The following is a 19422-nucleotide window of genomic DNA, read 5'->3' as shown; positions in this document are numbered from 1 at the left end:
GAAGGCACCAGAACAGCCCCATCCAAGAGAGCTGCCATGGCTCCTCACCTCCACGACATGCTTGTCCTCCTTGTGTTGATTTCTGAAATGGCGGCGGGGGCGGGGGGGGGGAGGGAGGAGGGGAATATCTGGAAATTGACATGTACATTTAGTGAGGTGATACTTCTTGTTTTCCCGAAAGGCTCTTATTAAATCTGCAAGTTATACCCAAAATGGAGCACAGTGGCAGACTCCTAATAGATGCCAATAAGTCTGTTAATAAAAGAATACATATATTAAAAGGAAAAAGATAACACCTATCTTTTTGTAAGTGCAGCCTGCCTCCCACTGATCCCAAAGGAAGCGATGCTTGTTTTGAGGTCTCCCCTGGGCGTGGTTAGCTTGGCGCAGTCCCCCTGGGGACCTTGAAGAGACACAGTGACCTGTGAGCCCTGTCTGAGGGGACGGGCACTTCCCCTCATGTCTTCGTACACACAGAGTTCCTCATCCACCTCCCCAGGAGTATGAGAAAGTTTCTCCTCAGGGCACAAAGTTTCTGCTCAGTGTTGGGCTCCACCATGCCACTACCTCCTCCTGTCTGTGGCTTGTGTAAGATTCTTATCCGAAGGAGGGCTTTCCTTTAGGAACATCTGTGCTCACAGAAGATAAGGGAAGGAACTGAGCAGCCACGGTGTAACCACATGCTCATTTAAAGCAACAGGCACCTCTCACTTCTATTGCAGAGCGAAAGAACGGCAATATCTAAAGAGATATTAGGCTGACCCCTACTAATACGAAAAAAAATAGGATTCATTCCAGACGTGGAGTGTTTCATCATTATAAAAAATGAACTATTTTGAATGATTGTCCCCTTGGCCTCAGAAGGGAGTGACGGAGTCCAGGGTCCAAAGGGGTGTGGTCCAAAGCTAGTGGTCTCTGAGTGGGTCCCCTTGGTGGGCCTGGCACCTCCACCCCCATTCTCTAGCTGCTATTGTGCCCCCACCCTCACTCCCCTCCAGCACACAGGGAGGTGCAAGTGGAGATCAGGAACAGACAAGGATTAATGTGACCGTTGCAGATTTAACCTGGCATTGGGTCCTTCTTCAAGATACCTGTGCAAAATCACTGGCATTTGTCTTGTGGGAGGATCTGTGGGTCCCTCACAACCCTTCCCCATCCCTGGGGAAGTGCCTTGATATGGCTTTGCCTTCTCTGGCTGAAAGCTCTCCTCTGGTCTCAGCTCAGCTCCAGCCTGTCCCCTCTGAGAGGCCACCTGCCCTCTTAATCCAACTCTTCTCCTTGGGGGCACATCTGGCCGGTTGCAAAAACCCCCTTGCTCAGCCAGAATCTGGGCTGTTCTTAAAGTAAAACCATCTCCTGATTTTGCCACCAGTGGGCGCTCTAACCAAGCCTCTAGCCAATACACGTTTTTAGGTGCGGATCAGGTACTGATCTCTACACTCACAAAATGTCGAAGCCACATTCTCTGGATGGTTTCCTGGAAGCCCTCTCAGTTGGCTTCAGTAAGGAAGAGGATCCCCTTTAGCCTTCCCATGTGGAAGTCAGGATGGGGCACAGGCAGGGACAGAGATGGACAATACCGTCCACTCTCCAGTGAAACCCTCACCTCCCCCTTCTCCAGCTTTCTGTGTATCTTCACAGTAAGGGTTTTAGTCTCTTAGTAAATCCCATGTAGATTGTTCTTCCCTTGGTCCTTAGTGCCTCCATGGACACTCTGAGACAAACAGGAAGTTGTCTCAACCCTGTCGGGCTTCACTGATTCTAGATTCACACGGAATCTGTGGGATGGAGATTCAGATTCCCACCCTTTGCATAACAAGCCCTTTGGGCAAGTTGCTGAACTTCTCTCGGTCCCAGGGCCCTCACTTGCAACTTGGGCTTTATTTCACAGAGTTTGGGAGAAGTTTAGGCAGATAATATTGTGGGCCATTGGGCATAGTGCCCGGCTTATAATAAATGCTCCCCTAAATGAGAGTCATTATTCATGTGGTCCTGCTCAGGTAGAAGCTTCCTGCTCTGTGGGCCTGGGAGGCATCCAGGCTTTCCAGGGCTGCTCTGCAGAGGGGTAAGCTCATCCATTATGCTGCCAGTTGCCAGCTTGCCTCCTTGAGGAACCGTAGGGAAAGACCACAGGTGTTATCTTCACGCAGGGTGGGTTCTCTTTCTACCCTACCACTGCTCAGCTAGGTCACCTTAAACATCTCTGAGCTCCTGGTCCCTCCCCTGAGAAGTGAAGGCAACATCAAACTGTTTCGGAATGAAACCTTCCTTGGTCTCAGCGGGCTGCTGTAAAGATGAAATTAAGTGCCATATGGCAGATGTCTGGCACAAGCCTTGCGGCCTGGGAGCCCTCAGCAGTGATTAAATCCCTCCTCCTCCCCCTGAGAGGGATCAGTGGGGATGGTGCCTGTCACTTGCATGTCTTCATCCACAAAACTGCTGTGATGGCTGAAGAAAAGAGCGTCCTGTCACAGGTCGCCTGCCCTGTAAAGGGAGAATGGGCTCTGACCATTAGCAGGAAGAAAGAAGAGACCAGAGGTTCTGGGAAAACTTCCTGCAGAAGAAACCACTCTAAATGTTCCTCCCCAGGGAAGATTCAGAACGGTCTGTTCTGCTGAAACGCGGGTTTCTCTCACAGGAGTAGTTGCACACGATTGGTAAGGAGGGCTGTAGTGTCCATATTATGTGGGAGCCATATTGATTCCTGTACAATATATTCCAGCATGCTTGTGTTTTGAGGCAATTAGGAACAAGCTTTCTCACCACTAAAGAGGAAGCTCTAGCCTTTTCAGAAGATCTCACAGAAATGCTGAAAATCCCGCAGAAGTGCTTTTCTCTGGTATGTGTTGTTGCTGATTTAGTGGCTTCAGGAACCACTGTCCTTTCCACTATGTTAGGCTCTCTGAGGAAGCGGACCGTGCAGATGAAGAAACTGTGGAGACACTTCCTCTTGTATTTATGAGAAACTGTTTTAGCTTTTGAAGAAGTCTAAATCATAGCTCAGGAATCTGAGGGATCCCAGAGGGGGGCAACTCCACAGTTGTCACTTTGATGAATCCGGTTCCGTCGGAGGCAAATGCCGCAAACATCCTACATCTGGGACGAGGTACCTCAGGCTTAAGGCTGCTAGCACAAAGTGACCTTGATGCTGGGTAAAAAGGCCGGCAGCCACTGAGCCACCATTTATTAGGATTGGTGCTGTTTTTGTTAGAGTTCTGCTTACAAAGACCCATAGGTTTTAACTTATTCCACTGTTGTTGTGAAACCCTATCGTTTTTACACCAGGGGATTTTGCAAAAGGATTTTCGTTTGTTTTCTTTTCAGGGCCATGCATATGACATTATGGCAAAAGTGCCCACATTAGGATCACGTGGGCCAATCAAGATTATCCAAACCTCCAAGAAGCAAAAATTAAGAGTGCTCTGGGGCAGTTCAGTTCCCCCTCAACCTCGTGTTTTCCAGGGTTGCTAAAGCTATGTTTCCAGAACAAGAGAATATTCCTCATATAGGGAAAAAAAATAAAATAAAATTCAGATGTTACCTCCTCCAGGAAGCCCTCCCTGCAGCCTTCTCCCAGGCTGGGCTAGGGCCCCCGCTCTGGGATCCCTCAGATTCCTGCATTTCTCTGTGTCAGCTCAGAGAACGTTGTGTGATAACTGCTTACATCCATCTCTGCTTCCGCCCCTGAACTGGTTTCACTGGTCTTCAGAGTCGGAGGTCCAGGGCCCAGCACAAGGCCAGGCAGTGGGGTGGCCTCAGGGAGTGCTGTGAACTGAACACTGCGGGGGCCTGGTGAATATAAATAGTGTGACCCTGCCTGTACTTCTGGCCAGTGAGAACTCATTTCAGGGACAGTTTACCACTAGAAGCCAGTAGTAAGCCTGTGTGTAAACACTCTTTACAAAGCTTGTGAAGTATTGAGCTTTGTTTACGAGCTCTGGTCCAGGCCTCCCCACAGCCCCCAAGTCCCCCTGAGGTTTGAGTAGCTGTGTGGATGCACAGAAAACCCAGTTCAGGCCCCAGAATGCTGTGCGTGACGGGGAAGAAAACCAAAGCAGGAGCGTATAGGGAGGATATAAAAGTGCTGGGCTGTAAATGAAGCCATGCTCTAAGCCACACTCTGACGTCCTCACGCCGCACGACCTAGAGAGTCACTGTGACTCTTTGGGTTACAGTTTCCTCATCAGCAGAATGAGGTCCTTGGAGTAGGCCCCACCATTTGTTCAACATATATTGGTATCAGGACCTACGCGGTCCCTCCGCAGAGGGAAGAAGAATTAACATTTACGGAGCACCAACTGCGTCCCAGGCACTTTGTATCTAATATCTGACTTCATGCCTCCTCCAAGGTAAGCATTATAATCCCCATTTTATAGCTGTGGAAACTGAGGCTCAAGAGGTTAAGTGAGTTATGTGTTTGTGGAGCTAGCAAGTGACAGAGCCAGCATTTGAACCCGGATCTGCCTGACTCTGAAGATTAAGATGATTCCCATCCAACCTGAGCAGTCTATGATTCCATGATTTAAAAACATAATACTTCAGGAGAATGTGTACTCATTGCTGTCCTTAGATCTGTGCTTTTAATTATTTAAATGTTTTAAAATTTCTGGGACCCCCCCCTGAGTGGCTCAGTCAGTTAAGCATCTGACTCTTGACTTTGGCTCAGGTCATGATCTCACGGTTGTGGGATCGAGCCCCTTGTCGGGCTCTGCACTGACCGTGGTGCCTGCTTAAGATTCTTTCTCTCTCGGGGGCACCTGGGTGGCTCAGTCAGTTCAGGGTCTGACTCTTGGTTTTGGCTCAGGTCATGATCTCATGGTTCATGAGATTGAGCCCCACGTTGGGCTCTGCACTGACAGCACAGAGCCTGCTTGGATTCTCTCTCCCTCTGTCTCTGCCCCTTTCTTCTCATTCATGCACTCTCTCACTCACGTGCTCTCTCTCTCTCAAAAACAAAAATTAAATTTTTTTTTAAATTACAATAATCTGATTCAGAAAATGGATAACATCCTGCTCTAGATTATATGTTACAAACATCTGAAAGATGGCTCATTCATCCATTCATTTATTCACTCGATGATTCAATACTTATTGTCTATGTACTGACCACACACTGTTCGAAGCACTGGATAATCATAATGAACAAAGACAGACAAGGTCTCTGCTCTCATGGAACTGATGTTGTATTGGGAAATAGACAATAAAGATATAAACAACTAAGTAAGAGGATTTCAGTTCATTATAAGTTCTAAGACAAACGTAAACTAGGAGAAACGATATGGCAGACTACAGATCCACCTACGTCAAGGCAGTTAGAAATGGCCTCTCTGAGCAAACAAAGTTTCTGCTGAGATCAGGGTGAGAAGGACCCAACCATGTGACGATCGAGGGCAAGTACTTCCTAAGTGGAGGGAACAGCAAGTGAAAAGGCACTGAGGTAGGGACAAGCTTGACTCTCTGAGGAACAAAGAGGAAGCCAGTGTGGCTGGAGTAGATCAATGATTCGGAAAGTGGCAGAAAATGATGTGGGAGGTGGCTCCGTGAGGCGACGGTACAGGGTTTACATAGCTGTACAAAGTCACTGGCAGAAGGTAAGCAGGGTAATGACATTGAACCTTAGAGAAGACAGGAACCTTAGAGGCACTCTGACCCAAGCATCTCACATCGGTCATGAAAAGACCTGTTCAGAGACCCAACAAGGCCAATTAGTGGGGGAGCCAAGAGTTAGTGGAAAACCCTAGTCTCCCTGCTCCCCAGAGTATTAAAACAGAGCTCTTGGCCAAACCAGGGACCCCCTGGCTGTGATGCAACTGCCCAGGCCACCGTTGTGTCTCTGTTCTGATCAACTGCACCAACCTTCACTGGTCTTCTGACTCCCACCCTTAGCCTCCTAAGGTTTATTGTCTACACAGCAAGCAGAGCGATGATATTCACGTTAAAACTTAATTTAGCTCATGTCAGACCTCTGATCAAACCCTCCGATGGTTTCGCTGTACCTCACCATACCTGTTCATTTCTATGTCTTCCCACCAGAGTTGAGGGCAGGCTCTTGTCGTAGGTATCCCTGGATCCTTGGTGTGCTGAACATAGGATTCGGCAAGCAAAAAACACTTCGATAAGTGCTGAAGGAATAAACATGTATAGATATAAAATGCTGCAAGCAAGCAGACCTGGTGATTTACTTTATGCCTCTGTAGGAGTCCGTCTGGTTATCATTTATGCATAGCACATTGGTTAAGAGCATGGGCTTTGAAACAGCCTGCTAAGGTTGAAAACCTGTCTCTTCCACTCACCAGTGGTTTGACCCTGGATAAGTTACTAGCCCCTTTGTGTCTCAGTCTCCTTGTTTGTGTAATGGGGATAATACTAGTATCTAACTCACAGGATTGTTGCAAGTATTAAATTAGCCTACTATACCTGAAGTGCCTGGAACAATTCTCGGTACTTCCCAACTACTCGTCATTGATACTATTACTGATATGTAATAGCATATGTAGATATGCAGTGAGGAAAATGAGTTCATGAAAGGTCTAGATGGCTTCAATGGAGACTCCTAGTATAGGAGACAAAGCACTGCCTTTGGAGGCTTCCCCAAATTAGCCGGTGTGAACTTGGACAAGTCACTTCACCCTTTAGAATCTGTTTCCAAATCTGAAAAATGCAGATAAGCTTACTTGCCCCATTTGACTATAGCTTTGAGATCAAGTGCAATTATGTATATCAAATTTCTAGCTCAGTACCTGGCACGTCCTCAAAAGGCGACGAACGTTTCCTTTCTTCTCCGCCTTGGTCTGTGAGTTCACCAAGCCTGCCAAGCAAGGGATCCTTGTAAACTGCGCCTGAATCTGCCCACACCCTTAGTGCCTAGCACAGAGCCTGACCCTGTGAACAGACAATAAACAGTAAATGGACAATAAACAGCAAACAGACGATCAGCACTTGTGGACTCTTGCTTATATAGGCTGCCTTTGCAGTATTTCCCACACCTCTCCCCTTGGTTTCTTTCTTTTCTTTTTTTTTTTTTTTTGCTAGAAATCTTGTCCAGAGCATCATCTCTCACAATGGCTACGCCAATGACCACCTACCTATTTCCCCACCCTGGGAAGGGCTTGTCCCTTCAGCTGTGCTGAACATGGTACGAGATTCATCTTTCTGAAGCACAGCTCAGACCATGCCCCTTGCCTTGCACAGAAGACTTTGTGATTTTCTAGGGCTGGCCCAACCCACCCCTGCTCCTTAGGCTGGTGTTTGAGGCTCACCACGGTCTACCCCTAGCTGCCCTGGCCATATCCTCTCTCTCTCCTTCTCTAATCATACACACACACACACACACACACACACACACACACACACACACAGACACCAGACTGAATCACCGTTCCTTGGGACTTGACATCGCTGTGCCCTCGCTCAGACTCTTCCCTCTGCCTGGAGTGGCCTCTCAAAGCATCACGGGTTCCCCCTGGCTGCCCTTGCCACATCCCAAGGTCCCACTAAAATGCCGCCCCTCCATCTGGCCTCACAGAGTTCCGCAAGCTAGGATTGTCCCTCTGGCACCTCTGTCTACGGCACTTCATGGGACTTCTCCTGGCACAGTTGGCTTCTGCAGACCTTCTGTTGTGTTCCTCTGTGTGCACGAGCCAAGCAGGCACTCCGTCCACACGGTGAACAGATGTGTGTCGGCCTCCCCCTGTAAGGGTAGGGACGGGTCTCCTCCATCTCTGTACCTCTCCTCTCTCACACACGTACATGTTTTCTTAAACATGAAGAAGGAGCGTAATACATACTTGACAGTTGAGTCACCTAGCCTGGTCTGTTCTAGGGCGCAAAGGTGTCTAGAATCAGTCTCCTGTCCTCAACCCTGCCGCTGCCCTAAGTCAGGCTGAATCACCTCTCACTTGGACCATTAGGACAGCCTCCAGCCCCCTGGCTGTCTCCCTTCTGTCCTTCTCAGCCCCACACAGACTACCAGAGTGACCTTCCTAAAAACAAAATATCATCATGCCTTTCCCCTGCTGAAAACCTTTGATGAGCTCCCCACTGCCATGGGATAAAGCCGCCTTCCTCTTCAGCCCAATCTCCTGCTCGCGCACCCTGCTTTTCCCCCACCCCATTTCCCCATGTTCCTCCAGACCTGCTTGTAATACCGTGGCAACCCTGTGCTGCTTCCAGCCTCCGTGTCTTCGCATATGCTGTTCCCTCTTCTTCAAACGACACCCCACCTCTCCTCCACATCCCCATCATGTGATAACAGCTGCCCATGCATGCCTCAAAACCCAGTTCTGCTGAAAGCTTCATCTGAGAAGAGACAGCCGATGTATGAGCACCCCCACCCCCGCACCCACCATACATTTGCCCTACAAACGCTGGGCATTCTCTGTGTGCCAGACATTCCCTCTACGTTGATGTGAACGGTGCTCGTACCTGCCTTGTTTCCTCACCCGGAGCCCTGAGCTCCAAGCTGCTCCTGGCTCTTTTCTCCAAGTGCTCCAAGCTGCTCCTGGCTCTTTCCGCCAAGTGCCCCTCCTCACTGAGTCCTCACACGGTGTTCACGAATTGAGGGTTGGGGGGCCGTGACTGAGCGACACTGTGGGCACAAATGGTCTACCGGTCCATTTCTGAAGACTGAGGAAGGCAAGTGCGGAATGGAGCGGGACAACTTCCGAGGTCTGACCAAAGGCTGGCAGGGCATCTTATTTTGGAAACTTGCTGATCAATAGCAAAAAGATGCTTCGGCTTTGGCTATCCTGGGGCCCCTGCTCAGGCTTCGGTTGAGTGGTTCCCAGGGGCAAAGTCCTCAGAAAATTTCCCTGCAGCCCCCAAAATGTTGGGCCAGGGAACGGGTCATACAGGCTGTGGACAGCCCAGCACAGTGCGAAATCAGCTCTGCTATCATAGGGGTGGCAGCTGTTCAGAGCCTCAAAGTATCCATTCTTTTCTTTTCCCCTTCCCTTCCCTTCCCTTCCCTTCCCTTCCTATCCCTTCCCTTCCCTTTTCCTTTTTCATTCTTTTACTTAACAAGGTTTGCTGATGCTCGCTTTGTGCTTGGCACTGAGGACAGAGAGAGAAATGAAACTGTCCCTGCCCTGGAGAAGCACCTCATCTGTGGAAGCAGGCAGTGTGTTTCAGGTAAGTCACTGCATGGGTAAGTCTCAAAGAGCTACTTCCTGAAGGAAGAAGGGACATGGTGCATTCGAGGAATGGCTAGAAGACAAGTGAGGAGCACCTGGTGATCAGGGGAAAGATCCCAGGTGAAACTGGACACCTCGTGCAAGGTGGAGGGATGGGGAGGGGCACAGCCTCGTAACTGTAGTGAGAGCTAACATCGGTGTGGCACTCACCGTGTGCCAGGCGCTCTTCTAGATGTTTTGCACGTGGTAACTCCTTTAATTGTCCCAATAAGCGAGGAGATTAATTGTGACTATTATCCTATGGGCCATGCAAAGCCATTGAACGGTGTCAAGCAGGGAAGATAAATCAGATTTATGCATGAGAAATTTCCCTCTGGCTCTGGTGTGGCAACTGAAGGGGGCCAGAGTGGATGCCAGGACACTAGTCAGGAGGCCTCTACAGCAGTGGTCCGGGGCAAGACGCCAGGAGCCTGGACCTGGGAGCTGGCTGTGGGGGTGGAGAGAAGTAGGCATTTCCGAGAGCTGTTAAGGGGCAGAGTTGACAGAACTGGTTAGCGCTTACTCATTCTTCAGGACTCAGCCAGGCCTCAAACAAACCTCCCCTCCTCCTCTAGGCGGGGTTAGGATCCCTCCCCCGGGCTTGGCCACCTTGCTTCCTTCTAATAGCCCTGATCTTACTCAACACCAGACTCCAGGCCAGTTTTCCAACAAGCACATCACAGAAAGCCAGCTGCCCAAATGAATAATTCCTCAAACCACCACTTTGCCAAATGGCTAATAAGCCAGAAGCTGATTCACAATAAGCCAAATCGTTCAAAGCTAATTCCCTAAATTTGCTTGTTTCCCTTTTTTTGTTTGTTTGCTTTTCTTGAGAGACAGAGAGAGAGAGAGAGAGAGAGAGAACACGCGCACGCACGTGCGCGCGCACACACACACACACACACACACACACACGCTTATGAGTGGGGGAGGGGCAGAGGAAGAGTGGGCTCCATGGTTAGCGCTGAGCCTGATGCGGGCTCCATCTCAGGACCTGAGATCATGACCTGAGCCAAAACCAAGAGTTGGATGCTTAACCGCCTGAGCCACCCAGGCACCCTGGCTTGTTTCCTTTTAAAACTATTACGTAATTTACAGCAGTTGGTATTAGATGGGGCAGGTTTAGATGGTTAACAGACACACGAAAAAATGCTCAACATCACTCATCATCAGGGAAATACAAATCAAAACCACAATGAGATATCACCTCACACCTGTCAGAATGGCTAACATCAACAACCCAGGCAGCAACGGATGTTGGCGAGGATGCAAAGAAAGAGGAACCCTTTTGCACTGCTGGGGGGAATGCAAACTGGGGCAGCCATTCTGGAAAATGGTATGGAGATTTCTCAAAAAATTAAAAGTAGAACTACCCTATGATCCAGCAATTGCACTATTGGGTATTTATCCAAAGGATACAGCGGTGCTGATTTGAAGGAACACATGCACCCCAATGTTTATAGCAGGGCGGTTGACAATAGCCAAAGTATGGAAAGAGCCCACATGTCCACTGACAGATGAATGGATAAAGAAGATGTGGCATATATACACAATGGAATATTACTCGGCAATCAAAAATAATGAAATCTTGCCATTTGCAAAAACGAGGATGGAACTAGAAGGTATTATGCTAAGCGAAATTAGTCAGAGAAAGACAAATATCATATGACTTCACTCATATGAGGAGTTTAAGATACAAAACAGATGAACATAAGGGAAGGGAAGCAAAAATAATATAAAAACAGAGAGGGAGACAAATCATTAGAGACTCTTAAATACAGAGAACAAACTGAGGGTGGCTGGAAGGGTATTGGGTGGGGGGATGGACATAACAGAGGACACTTGTTGGGATAAGCACTGGGTATTCTTTGTAAGCGATGAATCACTAAATTCTATTCCTTAAAGTATTATTACACTAACTTGGATTTAAATTTTAAATTTTTTTTAAATTTTTTTTAACGTTTATTTATTTTTGAGACAGAGAGAGACAGAGCATGAACGAGGGAGGGGCAGAGAGAGAGGGAGACACAGAATCGGAAGCAGGCTCCAGGCTCTGAGCCATCAGCCCAGAGCCTGATGCGGGGCTCGAACTCACGGGCCGCGAGATCGTGACCTGAGCCGAAGTCGGACGCTCAACTGACTGAGCCACCCAGGGGCCCCTTTAAATTTCTTTTTTAAAAGATGGGGCAGGTTTTTAAATTTTTTTGTATTAATATTAAGCAGGTAAAAAAGAATACTTACAAAATATGCATAAGGCATTAAGAAAACAAAGATACAACAAAACTCCTGCGCCTAAAACCAATTTTTAAAAATGAATATTACTTCTACCTTGGAAACCTTAGTGCTCCTCTCTCATCCCATCACCCTCCTTCTCATGCCAGAGATAATAACACTCCTAAATTTTCTGACTTTCTCTCTCACTTTTCTTTATAGTTACGTATTTGTATCCTCAAAGAGTATTGTCTTTCGTTTTGCATGTTTTTAAATTTTAAATAAAAGGAATTAGAGTATATGTATTTTTCTGTAACTTATGTTTTTCATTCAACATTGTATTCCCGAGATTCATTCTTGTTGATGCGCAAAGTTCTAATTCATTCGTTTTCTTGGCCGTAATCTGTTTTATGAATACATTATAATTTATTTATTCATTGAACTGACGGACACACTTAAGATGGTTCCAGTGTTTTCTACTACACATAGTGCTGCTAGAACATTCCTGGATATATCTCCTAAGGCACAGATGCTATAGAATTGGTCTAATTCATTCTTTACGACAATCACATGAAATACAAATAAATGGCCTCATTTTATAAAGTACTTGAGGTTCAGAAAACTTAAATGACTAAGGATATGAATCTAATAAGAAGTGCATGATTTTATACATTAAATCTCCCCATGTCATGAAGGGGTCTGTGAGAAGAGAAACTCAGCCTCTGACCCATTCTCTAAGCAAAGAGTTCCTCTTTGGACAATTCCTACCCCCATTCCCCCCACCCCAATATCCCTTTCTTCCCAGCATACCACTAGCCTCTCCCTCCCAACCTCATTCCTCCCTGTCCCCTCCTCTCTATCCCTGAAACCCACCATTGTCCACTGTTCAAATTAATGTCGACCACCACTGAGTTAGAACAAAGAACTAAGGACCTTAATCTCCCACCCACCCCTTCCCGCCTTCCCTATCCCTCAGCCTCTTGCCCCCAGGCAGGAGTCTTCCCTCCCCCTCTGACCACCCATAGCTGTGCCCTACTCTGATGAACCTGATTACTGGGCCCAGATGCAGTATGCCTCACCGAGGTAGGAGCTCTTTGAGCAAGGATCCATCTGGGTCGTTCATGTCTATTTTCCCAACAGCTCCAGAGAACTTCTCTAGTGGTATTTAGCACTTTCTATCTCATGTTATAAAGGACCTGTTTTATTCTCCTTAATCTCCCCAGATCTCAGCTCTGGGCCTTGCACAGAGTGAGTAACAAATATTTAATGAAAGAATCCATTTTCACCCAAACCACTTCCCATGCCGTGCTTGGATTAATTTCAATTTATGTTTACTGATCTGCTTGAAAGTACCAAATACTGTGCAAAGTCCTCCTGTTCTGGGCAAGCCCAGCCACTCCCTCCATCTCATCTCTCCAAGCTCATGCAGAGGGACGGCCTACCGTGCATCTGGTACCTTCCTGGATATAGTCTCCTTCATAGAGACTTCCTATAAGTCTGGCGCCTAATGACAAGCACTAATATTCACATAGCTCTTTCAAGTTTAAGCAGCACTGTCAGACGCATTTGATCTATCCAACCACTCAGTGAGTGTTACAGGTGTCATGATCACCATTTTGCAGAAAAAAAAACCAGGCTCCAGAGATATCATATGATTTGCCCTGGTCCACACAGAAAGTCTCCTGAATTGAATCCCATTTTTCTGAAGTGAGAGTCCTTGCTTATCCACTACAGTAAGCCATCCCTCCATGAAATCATGGAAGTTGACAAGGCAGTATGATGTAGCAGGAACGGCTGCCAGCTTCATCACTTAGGAATTGTGTGACTTTAATCGTCATTAACTTCCCTAATCCTGAATGTTTCATTTGCAAATGAGGCTGTGACATCTACCTCACAAAGTAATGAATATTCAATGGAAAAAATGCGTATAAGTTGCCTCACAGGGCGCCTGGGTGGCTCAGTCCGTTGAACATCTGACTTCAGCTCAGGTCATGATCTCACGGTTCGTGAGTTCGAGACCCACATCAGTCTCACTTCTGTCACAACAGAGCCCACTTCGGATCCTCTGTCCCCCTCTCTCTCTGCCCTTCCCTCGTTCACACACTCTCTCTCAGAAATGAATAAACATTTAAAAAAAAATTGCCTTAGGTATGGTCAGGGCTCAATAAACCTCGGTCCCTTACCTGGCCCCACCATGCCCTTACCCCACTCCCAATCTCTGTGTTCTGTGCCCTAAAGTATTAGTCTGTGCATGCAGGGAATCGCTCACTCACAGAAGATGGGGACACTGAGTTCAGCACAAAGGACAAATGCATATTCATTTCCTCACTCCTGCACCCAGTTCTTTATTTTCCTCTGGTTGGTTGCTTGCTTTCTCTGAGACTTTTCAGAGCATACATATTTGGGTTTGCTCCTAGCCTGATGGGGCCTGTTTTAGCTACAGAGCCTGGTCTCAGCCTTCCTCCCCCCATAGTGAACCCTTTACCCCACCCATCAGCTGCCAAGCTACAAAGGAGTTTGTGGTTCCTTGAAGCCCATGTCACCTTCAAGGGAAATTTTGTTTACAGCTGTTTTTAATCTCAGACACTATTCCCTGCCAAACAAAGGGTCTATCTGTCCGTTTCTGAAGACTTAACTAAGCGCAAATGATGCCGCAGGCCAGGTACCAGGACCCAGAGGGGGGTCCCCGAGGACCAGCCAAGAGGGCGCCTGGCTGTGCACAGGATAGAAATCAAGCGTGAGCCAGCAGGAGGTGAAAGCAGAGTGTATTGTAGGTACAGAGAGAATGCAGGCACAGACAGTGTCTGGGAGACTCAGAAAGGAAAGGAGGGAGCCTGGTCTTTGTTCCGGGTCTCGGGGTTTTTACTGAGGATAATAGCACGGTGTACCTGTCCTCTCAGGCATCTTGGAACCCGTCCGAACAAAGACCAGGACCCAGGTGTTATATTCCTTGGTGCCCAGGGGTGTTGGCATGGAGATGTCTAGTTCCGGTGGTGGTCTGGAATACACATGATAGCTTCCTCTGCTCATTTTCACCTGGTCCTTCCTTACATGTTATTTATTTTTTAAAAAAATCATTAACTCCTTGTCCCTTACAAGGAGGACATAACTATTTACCTCCTGAAACATGCGTAAAGTGGGGATGTAGATCCTAGCAAAAATAGAAGCAGAGAAAGGAGCAAAAACCAGGTTTTTTATCCACTCTTTCAGTTTCCCTATCTCACAGATGGATGTGGCACATAATTACTATAATGACCGAGGCTGGCAGTTACTGGGCATTTATACCTGTGCAATGGCACCAAGAGCTTTATACATACAATCTCATCTTATCTTTACAATAAAATGGTGGGATGGGTGGTTATCTTCGTTTCAAAGATGAGAAAGCAGCATTAGAAATGCTTGGTGACTTGCTCAAGAATGCACTGGTCGCCGAGCTGAGGTTCAAGACCCTGTCTGGGTGCCAAGCTCGACTTCTTACCCTGCCCTAAGACTCTCCCCAGTCTCTAAATGGGAGCTGCAAACCCAGAAACAAATGCTTCATTCGTTCCAAATGGCCCTTTGTTTCTGATTATAAAAATTGGTTCAGAATACAAAAGTCCTGCTCTGGCAGAGGAGGATTAAGGACTGAGATGAGAGAAGGACTTATGTTTTGAGTACTTTTTTGTACTTGGTGAATTTTTGAACCTGTGCAATTTTTTTTTAATTTTTTTCAAATGTTTATTTATTTTTGAGAGAGAGACAGAGCATGAGCAGGGAAGGGGCAGAGAGAGAGGGAGGGAGACACAGAATGTGAAGCAGGCTCCAGGCTCCGAGCTGTCAGCACAGAGCCTGACGTGGGGCTTGAACTCACGAACTGTGAGATCATGACCTGAGCCGAAGTCAGACGTTTAACCGACTGAGCCACCCAGGCGCCCCCCCTTTTTTTTTTTTAATCTAACAAAGCAGTGGTAGAATAGGCCACCCAAAATGGCCACGGTGGCATGTGGATTATTTTATGCTGAAGGCAATCAAGACCCAGCAGACTAAAGAAAAGCTTTTTATCTCCCCTTAACGGCCTAAAAGAATTTAGAAACGGGGCCTCTAAACAGGAACAGGGCTATTACCTGAGATCACATTTTCAACTGAGAGACTTACCTTCAGGGCAGGGCAAACATTTGTTTACCAAACATTTGCTCTTCTCACCTTCCTGCGAATTGCTTTCCCCCACCCCCCTCTCAAATCCCAGATCCCTATCCTTTTCCTTAGATCGGGAAGGTATATATACAAGCCTCAACCGCGGTGGTTGCCTTTGAGTCCCATATCTTTGTGGGAATTTCTTTTTCTCCTGTTAATCTTTTTATTATGGGCGGGGTCTCAGCCAAGAACCTAGAAGAATAAGAACTATTTTCCCACTCTTACATTCGTTTTAAAAGCCAATTAATGGGCGCCTGGGTGGCTCAGTCGGTTAAGCGTCCGACTTCAGCTCAGGTCACGATCTCACGGTTCGTGAGTTCGAGCCCGGAGTCGGCTCTGTGCTGACAGCTCAGAGCCTGGAGCCTGTTCCAGATTCTGTGTCTCCCTCTCTCTCTGCCCCCCCCCCCCCGTTCATGCTCTGTCTCTCTCTGTCTCAAAAATAAATAAACGTTAAAAAAAATTAAAAAATAAATAAATAAAAGCCAATTAAAACATAGAACATTTAGAAAATAGAGCCAGGAATAAAAAAAATCATTCTTAATCCCACTTTACATAGATACTCATTTCCGGCTTTTTTTTTTCTAAGCACACGCTAAAAATGAGATTATATTTACACACACCGTTGTGTAACCCGCTCCCCCCGCCCCCCGCCGGCCCATCATCTGCATCTTATGACGTGCTACCACGTGGACCTTTTCACGTGCGTGAGTACAGATCTGTGGCACTGGTGGCGTTCAGGTGGTTTACAAGCCCTCACGCTAGGAGAAAGCCGAGTTGAACTTTTTGGAATGGGAATCTGCAGCGGCCTGTGCACACCCCTCTCAGCTCCCGCTGACGCTCCTAACGCGGAGGCGGGGACCGCGGGCTCAGCGCAGGGCATGCTGGGCCCCGACAGGGTTCGCCAGGACCGGGTGCCGCCCCCGGACTGGGGTCCGCAAGTGTCCCACCAGAGCTCCCTCGGGTTGGGCTAGAGCTGGGCGGAGCGGAGGTCACGCAGCAGAGGCTCCCGGCTGGGTCCAGCTCCCGGGAGGGGGATCTCCCTCCTACTCGGCCTCTAGGCTTGGTGGCACCTGCGGGCAGGCGTTCCCGCCAGCGGGGGAGTGGCAGACCTGGTCATGCCAGTGCCCGGGGCTTGCTGGATTTCAGAGCTGCAGGCGTCCGCAGGCGTGGGTCAGTCCCTGTGACCCTGTGTAAGGGGAGGCCCGCACCCCCCGCCCACCACCAGGACAGCTAAGAGGCTTGAAGAGGGCGACCACCATCACAGATGGCGGTGAAATGACCCCAGAGATTTAGGGTGCTTCTGGAACCCAAAGTCCCTACTCTATATGTTCTTATTGAAGCCTTTAAAAAATTATACGGCATACACAAAAATACAATAATATACCTCTATGTACTCTTTACCCATCTTAAGTCATATCTTCGTATTTTCCTGTATTTGCTTCAGCTCTTTTGTTCTTTAAGAAATGAAGTGTTAAGAACACAGTGGAATGTCTCTGTGAAACTCTCTAATTCCGCTCCTATCTATGCTTCTAGGTCACTGCCATTTTGAATTTGGGGCTTATCAATTTATTAACTCAATGTGTGTGTTTAATTGCTTCTAGTACATACCTATTTAACCACACAAAAAAGATGGTTGTTTTGCATGGTTTTTTTTTTTTTTTTAATGTTTAGAGAGAGAGAGAGCGTGTGTGAATGGGGGAGGAGCAGAGAGAGAGAGAGAGAGAGAGAGAGAGAGAGAGAGAGAGAGAGAATCCCAAGCAGGCTCCATGCTCAACACAGAGCCGGAGGCGGGGCCAAATCTAAGGACCCTGGGATCATGACCTGAGCCCAAATGGAGAGTCATTTGCTCAATTGACTGAGCCACCCAGGCACAGGGGAGGGTCAGAGAGAGAGGAGGACAGAGGATCCCAAGCAGGCTTCTTGCTGACAGCAGAGAGCTCAATGTGGTCCTCGAACTCACAAACCCCAAGATTATGACCTGAGCCGAAGTCAGATGCTCAACTGACTGAGCCCCCTGTTTTAAGCTCAGTATTTCACTTATTCATAAGAGCAACCTCATGAGGTTAGGACACCTATTAGCTTCATTTTTCAGATGAGGAAGCCAAGCAAATTGCTCAAACTCACAGCAGTTCCATTGCTGGATTCAAATCTCTGGTCTGCTAGGGAGCCTAGACTTGAAGCTGCGGACAATGGAGAATCACTGAAGGACAATCACTCTTATTTGTTTGTTTGCCTACCTGACAATAGTTTGTGCTACCCTATAAATAGCAGTCATTGTTATTATGTGGATGAGGCGGGTAGAGGAGACGAAGGACAAAGGATTGGAGCTTGAAAGGTGACCTACTTTGTGCCTGGCCCTGTGTTACACATTAGGGACATTCTGGGGACCAAGACACTTTGCTTGCGCTGAAGTTGCCTAGAGTCTGATTCAGTGTTTCTCCAGATCTGGTTCCTACGCCATCTGTCTCACAATGACCCAGGCTGCTTGCTCCACATGCAGATTCCTGGGCCCCCAAAGACTCTGATTCTGCAGGTCTCTGTAGGAACATAACAAGCCGCAATTCTGAAATTCTCATAAGTTTGAGAGTCACTGATCTCGCTGTTGAGGAAGACACATAAACAGATGACTACGATGCAGAACGTTAGGAATTACAATGGCAGATCTGGGAAGAGTTTCTGGAGGAAGCCGTGAGTGATCTGACACCTGAAAGATAAGAATTAGCTAAGGGGGGGGGGGCGCGCCTGAGTGGCTCAGTCAATTAAGCATCCGACTTTGGCTCAGGTCATGATCTCATGGCTCATGGGTTCTAGCCCCACGTTGGGCTCTGTGCTGATAGCTTGAAGCCGGGAGCCGCTTAGTAATCTGTGTCTCCTCTCTCTCTGCCTCTCTCCTGCTCAGGCTCTGTCTCTGTCTCTGTCTCTCTCTCCAAAATAAATAAACATTAAAAAAAAAAGAGGAAGAAGAATTAGCTAAGGGAACAGGAAGGGAAGGGGAGATTCAAGCTGATGGGAAGATGTCTACAAAGCCCCTCAGTGAGAAAAGTGGCTCTTCTAGGAAAGAGTATTTACAAGTATTTTAATGTGACTGGAGTGTGGGAGGCAGCAGTAAGTCCTGAGAGGTGGGCAGGGGCAAGGTCAGAGAGAACCCTGCTGGTCATGTCAAGGAGTTTGGACTTTTTCCCACAGGAAAAAGTGGAAATCATTGAAATATGAGCGATTATTCAGAGGAGGGCATTGACAGTTTTGAATTTAAGAAAGTCTCTGGCAGCTGCAGCGGAAAGAATAGTAGTGGAATTAGAACAGGGCAAGAGTTTCCTCAGGGCTGCGAGGGAGGGCACAGGCAATAGTGACCTGGACAGAAACAATGGCAGTGAGAGAAGGAGGGAGGGGGACAGCCAGAAGAACCCATAGGGTGCTAAGTGATTGGATACGGCCGGATGGTGATAGGGAGAAGTCAAGGTTTCTTTCTTTAGCAAACTGGGTCAATGGTTGTTAATTTCACGGTAGTAAGAAGCCAGTGCAAGAGGAACCAATTTGGAGGGCAGACAATGAGATCACCTGAATTTGAGACATGCTGAATTTGAGATCCTTCTGAAATATCCAAGCAGAGCTGTCCAGAAGATAGTTGGAAACGCATGCAGGTCTATGGGGTATCCTACTAATTGCCCACTCAACATCCTCTCCCCGTTCTTTTCCTAACAGAAGCTAACTTTGGGACAGTGATGTGCCTAGTTAAAACATCTGACTCTCTTGCCAGTCTTCCCGGACTCTCTATAGTTGGTCATGAGACCCAGTTCTGACCAATAAGTGGACATCATTGGGTGGAGGTTCCAGAAAAGGCTATTGTTTTCCTGATAACAATGGACAG

The 19422-nt window shown here is 47.6% G+C and overlaps 1 long non-coding RNA gene across 1 annotated transcript; it reads right to left on the bottom strand.

The window, feature by feature from the left end:
• Window positions 1-3547: 3547 nt before the first annotated feature.
• Window positions 3548-6876, bottom strand: LOC115526062. The gene is made up of 3 exons (XR_003972527.1): window positions 6741-6876; window positions 6007-6122; window positions 3548-3772 (listed from the first exon to the last, which is right to left on the bottom strand). It is a non-coding gene; the product is annotated as an uncharacterized LOC115526062 (long non-coding RNA).
• Between the last annotated feature and the right edge of the window lie 12546 nt (window positions 6877-19422).

Source organism: Lynx canadensis, chromosome D1 (genome assembly GCF_007474595.2).
Source record: "Lynx canadensis isolate LIC74 chromosome D1, mLynCan4.pri.v2, whole genome shotgun sequence".
In the NCBI taxonomy this organism is placed as follows: Eukaryota; Metazoa; Chordata; class Mammalia; order Carnivora; family Felidae; genus Lynx; species Lynx canadensis.
The sequence above is the reverse complement of the archived record's forward strand: the minus strand, read 5'-3'. Positions and strand labels throughout refer to the sequence as shown.